This window comes from Oratosquilla oratoria, chromosome 11 (assembly GCF_046742065.1).
Source record: "Oratosquilla oratoria isolate Oo_2021 chromosome 11, ASM4674206v1, whole genome shotgun sequence".
Taxonomy (NCBI): domain Eukaryota; kingdom Metazoa; phylum Arthropoda; class Malacostraca; order Stomatopoda; family Squillidae; genus Oratosquilla; species Oratosquilla oratoria.
This window is the reverse complement of record NC_134787.1, coordinates 30,637,833-30,645,332: the sequence shown is the minus strand read 5'-3', so window position 1 is coordinate 30,645,332 and position 7,500 is coordinate 30,637,833.

Genomic DNA, 7,500 nt, shown 5'->3' with positions numbered 1-7,500 from the left:
ATGATTTCTCCATTTCTGTCTTTCAAACATATTATTTGCTGTCTTCCTAAAGCATGTCTGCGCTCGGTCACTTTAATACTTTTACCTTTCCGAATAGTTTCCTCTATTTCATCCATGTTTTTCTTTCTTTTCTCTAATCTCCGCCTTTTGTTGATAAGCTTGTTTAGTTCTATTCTTTCTATTTCGTCTCTCCTGCTTTTAATCTGCATAGTCTTTCTACTTTTAATTAGGTCATTTGTAGCTTTGGAGTATTTCTTTTTGTTAATGTTTTTTGTACTTCCTACTTTCTCTGCCGATTCCCTAATAATATTCACTAAATTCAAATCAATATCTTCCCCCCTGTCCTCATTAGTTCTTAGAGCTTCGAATTTATTTTTAATTTCTAACAGAAATTTCTTATTATTATCCTTAACCTTTGCAAGGCTTATTTTCTTTTTTAAAACTAGTTTATTTCTCTCGGCTCTGAAATTGAATTTAGCTGTGCAACCTACCATTCTATGGCCACTACCTATGTTGACTTTATTATCACCGTAACATTGCTAACGCTTTTGCTCTCATCTCCTAATATGAAGTCTATTTCGTTCTTTGTTGTTTCATTTGGACTCCCCCCCCCCACGACCATTTACGACCTACATGCTTTTGGAAGAAAATGTTCATTATCCTCAAGTTGTAGTTCTCTGCAGAATTGACTAAGATCTCGCCTACCTCATTTCTTTCACCTACTCCAAACTTCCCAATGCACGTCTCATCTCCTATCTTCTTCCCCACTTTAGCATTAAAGTCGCCTATTACCAACGTGTACTTACTTTTTTCTTGATCCATCACCTGACTTAAATCATTATAGAACGACTCAATTTCATCGTCTGAACTTTGTGAAGTTGGTGCATAAACCTGAACTATTTTTAGAGTGTACCTTTATCACAGCCTAATCACAATCGAAGCTACCCTGTCTGACAAACTACTGAATTTGACTACGTTACCAGCAACCCCTCGGTTTATCAAGAATCCTACTCCACTAGATCTTTCTTTGTCCTTACCTCTATAGTAGGACAGGTGGTGACCATCTTGTAATTGTATCAGCTTTTCTTCCGTTCTTCGGACTTCGCTCAGTCCTATGATGTCCCACTTGATGTTGTCTACTTCTTCCATTATACTCTTCAGCATGTGATCTTCTGAGAAACTTCTTATGTTGTAAGTATAGATTTTCATTTTCTTCATGTTTTTTAATGTCTAAGACGTGGATCTGCTTGGGCAGTACTTACATTCGGTGGCACACTGCCCGTAAGCACACGAGGCAATGCGGTTGGACCTTTAAGAGACGATGATCCAACAGGAACGCCCGGTTTTGTTTTGGTTATGCTGTTTATGGTTGCTATGAAGGTTTTTTTTCTTTTTTTTTTTTTTTTTTTGGCAGTGATCTCACCTCCGTGCCAACTGGTTTCTGGTGAGATATTTCTCTGGTGTCACCTTATTCATTATATTTAGTGAAGCCCTACATCTATAGGGTGCCCAATGGTCCATGCCGTCATTATGACGGTACCCCGTATATCTATGAGGAATTTTCCTGTTCGCCACCAGGGACGTGCCAGTTAGCAGTGGTCCTGCGACTGTGCGTGTGAGCTGCTGTTTATCTTATCTTTCTTACAAAACCTGCTCGATATGGGTGACCCTGCAGAGATTTTCTCTCCATCGACATAGCTTTTGTAGTCATTAAGATTCTCAAGCCTATCCATCCTTAATATTTGCAAGGCTGATTTTCTTTTTTAAAACTAGTTTATTTCTCACGGCTTTAGAATTTAATTTAGCTGTACAACCTACCATTCTATTTATCACCGTAACATTGCTAACGCTCTTGCTCTCGTCTCCTAATATGAAGTCTACTTCGTTCTTTGTTGTTCTATTTGGATTTTCCACGTCCATTTGCAACCTACGCGCTTTTGGAAGAAAGTGTTCATTATCCTCATGTTGTAGTTCTCTGCTAGATTGACCAACATCTCGCCTCTATCATTTCTTTCACTTACTCCAAACTTTCCAATGGACGACTCATCTCTCATCTTTTTTTTCCACTAGCATTAAAGTCGCCTATTACCAACGTGTACTTACTCTTTTTTTGACCCATTACCTGACTTAAATCATCATAGAAGGACTCAATTTCATCCTCTGAACTCTGTGAAGTTGGTGCATAGAACTGAACTCTTTTTAGAGTGTACCTTTTACACAGCCTAATCACAGTCCAATCTACCCTGTCTGATAAACTACTAAACTTGACTACGTTACCAAACAAATAGCAGCTCACACACACAGTCGTAGGACCCACTGCTAATTAGAAAACAGGGAAATTTTTAATAGATATATGGGGTACCGTCATAATGACGGCGTGGACCATTGGGCACCATATAGGCATGGGGATTCACCGAAAATAATGAATAAGGTGGCACCAGAGAAATATCTCACAAGAAACAGGTTAGAACGGAGGTGAGATTACTGCCAGATCCCTTTCATAGCAATTATGAATAGCACAACCAAAACAAAACCGGGCGTTCCTATTGGATCATCGTCTTCTAAAGATTCAGCCGCATTACCTCGTGTGCTTGCGGGCAGTGTGCCACCAAATGTGAATAAGCACCGTCCAAGGAGATTCAAGTCTTGGACATTAATCAGCATGAAGAAAATAAAGATCTATACTTACAACGTAAGAAGTCTCTCAGAAGACCACAGGCCGGAGAGTTTAATGGAAGAACTAGACAACATCATGTGGGACATCGTAGGACTGAGCGAAGTCCGAAGAGCGGAAGAAAAGCTGATACAATTACAAGATGGTCACCACCTGTTCTACTATAGAGGTAAGGACAAAGAAAGATCTAGTGGACTAGGATTCTTTATATATATGTATATATATATATATATATATATATATATATATAATATATTTATGAATATATATATATATATATACTCGTACATACATACATATATATACATACATACATATTTAATTGAAAGCGATGGCTAAAAGTGCATTCATTATTTTCTTAGATGTATTTTCCATATGACTTATCATGGATTTATGTTCCTTTGAAAGGAGATTTATGACTTCACTGTAGGCGGTCATGTTTGCTATATCGCGATTTCGGGTTCAAAACCCTTCTTCAGTAGCTCTTAGGAATATTCTCTCTGGCCAGGATAAGAATTATTCCGGTGTTATGTTTAATTTTTGTACTACATATACTGAAATTCTGTACTTATTCTTCAATGTGGGAGGTCACTGGTCACCTGTTAACTCAGGCAGTGATGAAATGTCACGTACTAGGGTAAGCCTCCGACTTCGTGTTGTGACAAAATGTCCTGTGCTTGGGGTTGTGGCGTTTTGTCTCGGCTTTGATTTGTGGGGTTGTGTCTCATACTTGGATTTGTGGCGATAAGTCTCATGCTTGGGAGGGCCCTAAGGTCATCTGCTTGTATATTTATATTTGGGCTCAACTCTTTAATGTATAGTGCTTCTAGAATTGGGAGGCGTCTGTTGTCTGTACATATTTCTAAAATCTCGGAGTGTTCTTCGAGAATGCTTCTTGTTAATGTTGTGCCATGGACTTCTCTTAAATGATTTTTTGGGGCTCCTGTTGTCAGGTGGTAAGATAACCTCATTGTCGTCATGCCAATATAGGTAGAGGGGAGGGCTTCACAGTTCACTTGTGTACAAGTAAACCTATAGATGACATGTGATTTTTGAAGTTCCTTTCTCTCTTGGTGGGGGCCTTATTTTAAGAAAAAAGTGGCTGGTCTTCCTTGTCTTATTATAGATCACCAAGTTTATTATTTTCTCTGGGTTGGTTTGATATTCTTCTTTGTAATATGTTTCATTATACGCTCATCTTCTTTATAGGCTGATGAGAAAATAGACTTATAATAGATGTTAATTTTTTCTACATTTTGATTATTTTCATTATCTTTGTACCAGCCGTCCATTATTTTCTTTGTCTGGTGGTTAATTTCTTTCTCACTGAAACCTTTATTGATTAGTACTTGGGTGGAGCGTTCGATTTCATCATGTACTTGTTTCCATGTGCTACAGTGGGTGAGTGCTTTTCAGATGTAGGCACCGATCATAGAGTCCTTATATCTCTGAGGGCACTCACGAGAACCATTAAGGCAATGTCCATGGTTTGTGGGTTTGGTGTAAACTTCTGTGTTAAAATGATATTCAGTTTGTTTCACTAGGATATCAAGGAAGGGCAAAGCTCCGTCAACACTATCTTCCATAGTGAAAGTGAGATCAGAGGTCTCTTGTAGTAGGAGTCGTAGTTTTTCAGCTTCACTAGTGTTTTTGGTCTTTATGAAAATGTCGTCAATGTAGCGACAGTAAATGTCTGGTTTCTCTGCTTTTCTGAATGTTTCTTCTTCTATGCTGCCCATGAAGATGTTTGCCATTAAAACTCCAAGGAGAGATCCTATTGCCACTCCATCGATTTGACAGTACTTATTTCCACGGGAGCAAATGAACGGGACCTCTTTAGTGCAGCATTCAAGCAGACAGCGCAGTGTAGATTCTGGATATCTAGTTTTGGTGTAGTGTCATCGTGGTATACTCGGTTGATGATGTAATTGATTGTGCGGTTTATTGAAATATTTGTATATAACTCTTCCACGTCGAGAGAAGCAACCCTTCCTTCTGCAGAGTTTGTCCTCAGGATATCTAGGAAGTCGGATGTAGACTGTAGACTGTAGGTTGTAGGAGTGTAAGTGGTCAGTATGGTGCACAGTTCCTTAGCAAGTTTGTACGTAGGTACTGGGATTTGAGAGATAATGGGTCAGAATTTATTACCAGGTTTGTGTGTTTTGACTGTCCCATAGCAGTAACCCATACCATACTCGTCTGAAAGTTTATCGAATTTCATTTTATTGGCAGCGTTATTTCTCTCTATTAGGCGATTTTCTTTTTTTCTTTAGTAATTCTGTGGGGTCTTCTTTGATATTTTTAAACTTTTTGGTATCACTAAGGATGGTATCAGTCTTGTCTAAGTACTCGGAGGTGCCCATGAATATTTGAACCACCTAAGATTTGCGGATTACATAATTCTTATTTCAGAAAAAGCAGAAGGCTTGCAAGACATGTTGAGTGATCTAAACAAGGAAAGTCTCAAAGTAGATTTAAAAATGAATAACAGTAAAACGAAAGTAATGTTCAACAAGAAAGTTCAAAGTAAAGAGATTGTAATTGATGGTAAGAGTCTTGAAGTTGAGGAGTAGAATTGTTTAGGGCAAATGGTGAAAGTAACGAAAGATCATGATAATGAAATAAAAAGACGCATTACAATTGGTTGGAAAGTGTTTGGTAAGTATAATAAAATCCTGAGAGGCTCTCTACCTTTATGTTTGAAACGTAAAGTTTACAATCAATGAATTCTGTCAGCAATAATCTACGGATGTGAGACTTAGAAACTAACGAAGGCAATGGAAAGAAAGCTAAGGACTGCACAGAGGAGAATGGAGAGATCAATGATGGGAATAACGCTGAGAGACCGAAAGAGAGCAAGTTGGGTGAGAGAGCAGAGTAGAGTGAAAGATATTGTGGAGGCAGTAAAAGAGAGGAAGTGGAATTGGGCAGGTAAGTTAGCGCGAACGACTGATGAGCGATAGAGCAAGTGTGTAACTGAGTGGACACCGCAAGATAGGAAGCGTAGAAGAGGGAGACTAGACAGAAGGTGGAGAGACGGGATAGAAAAGTTCGCGGGAGTGACGTGGCAGAGGATGGCACGGTCGTGTGAATCATGGAATGCTATGGAGGAGGCCTTTGTTAAGCAGAGGACTCAGGATGGCTGATTTGATTGATTGATTGATTGGTTGATTAAAGAATCAGCAGAGAAAGTAGAAAATATAAAAAGTATGAGAGAAAACAAATACACCAAAGCTACAAATGACCTAATTAAAAGGATCATGCAGATTAAAAGCAGGAGAGACAAAATAGAAAAAGTAGAACTAAACAAAAGGCAGAGATCAGAGAAAAGAAAGATAAACATGGATGAAATAGAGGAAACTGTTCGGAAAGGTAAAAGTATTAAAGGGTCCGAGCGCAGTCATGCTTTAGGAAGACAGCAAATGATATGTTTGAAAAACAAGAATGGGGAAATCTTCAAATGTAGAGAGTAGAAGAATTTTACCAAGAGCTTTACTCGTCGAAGACCGTAGTTGAGTCAATAAATTCATCTGTAGACGTTAGTAGTGTACCAGAGATTACAAAGGAAGAAGTAGAATTTGCTCTAAAGATATGAAACAAGGAAAAGCACTTGGGGAAGATGGTATATCGATAGATCTGTTGAAAGACGCAGGGAAAGAAATTCATATTAAGTTAGCTCAGTTACACAGTGCTTACGTTAAGAAAGCGTTCGTGAATCGTGGTGCAATGCTATAATCACTTTGCTTCATAAAAAAGGAGACCAGAAGGACCTTAGTAAATATCGACTGATTAGCTTGCTATCAAATGTATATAAAGTATTCTCTAAGTTCCTTACAAAAAGACTAAATCAAGTTTTAGATGGAAACCAACCGAGAGAACAGGCAGGCTTTAGGAGCGGATATTCGACTTTAGACCAAAAGCAGGCGATGAACCAACTAATCAAGAAAACGACAGAGTACAATATACCTCTCTGTTAAGCTTTTGTAGATTTCGAGAAGGCCTTTACTTAGGAGAACAAATAGCAATACTAAACTCGTTATGCAAGCAGGGTACAAACGAACAGATCGTAAGAGTTTTAGAAAAGATTTATGCAAAAGGTACCGCTATAATTCGACTACATAAAGATACAGGAAAGATCAAGGTCGAGAAAGGAGTATGGCAAGGCGATACATTATCACCCAAATTATTTACAGCTTGTTTGGAAGAAATTTTCAGAAGGTTGAGTTGGGAAAACAAAAGTTTGAAGATTAATGGCAAATATTTGAACCATCTAAGATTTCCGGATGACATTATTCTAATTTCGGAAAGAGCAGAAGACTTGCAAGATATGCTGAGGGATCTGAACAAGGAAAGTCTCAAAGTAGATTTAAAAATGAATAACAGTAAAACGAAAGTAATGTTCAGCAAGAAAGTTCATAGTAAAGAGATTATAATCGATGGTGAGAGTCTTGAAGAAGTTGAAGGGTATAATTATTTAGGCCAGATGATGAAAGTGACGAAAGATCATGACAATGAAATAAAAAGACGTATTACAATTGGTTGGAAAGTGTTTGGAAAATATAATAAAATCCTGAGAGGCTCTCTACCTTTATGTTTAAAACGTAAACTTTACAATCGATGCATTCTGCCAGCAATAATCTACGGATGTGAGACTTGGAGACTGACGAAGGCGATGGAAATGAAGCTAAGGACTTCACAGAAGAGAATGGAGAGACCAATTATGGGAATGACGCTGAGAAACCGAAAGAGAGCAAGTTGGGTGAGAGAGCAGACTAGAGTGAAAGATATTGTGGAGGCGGTAAAAGAGAGGAAGTGGAATTGGGCAG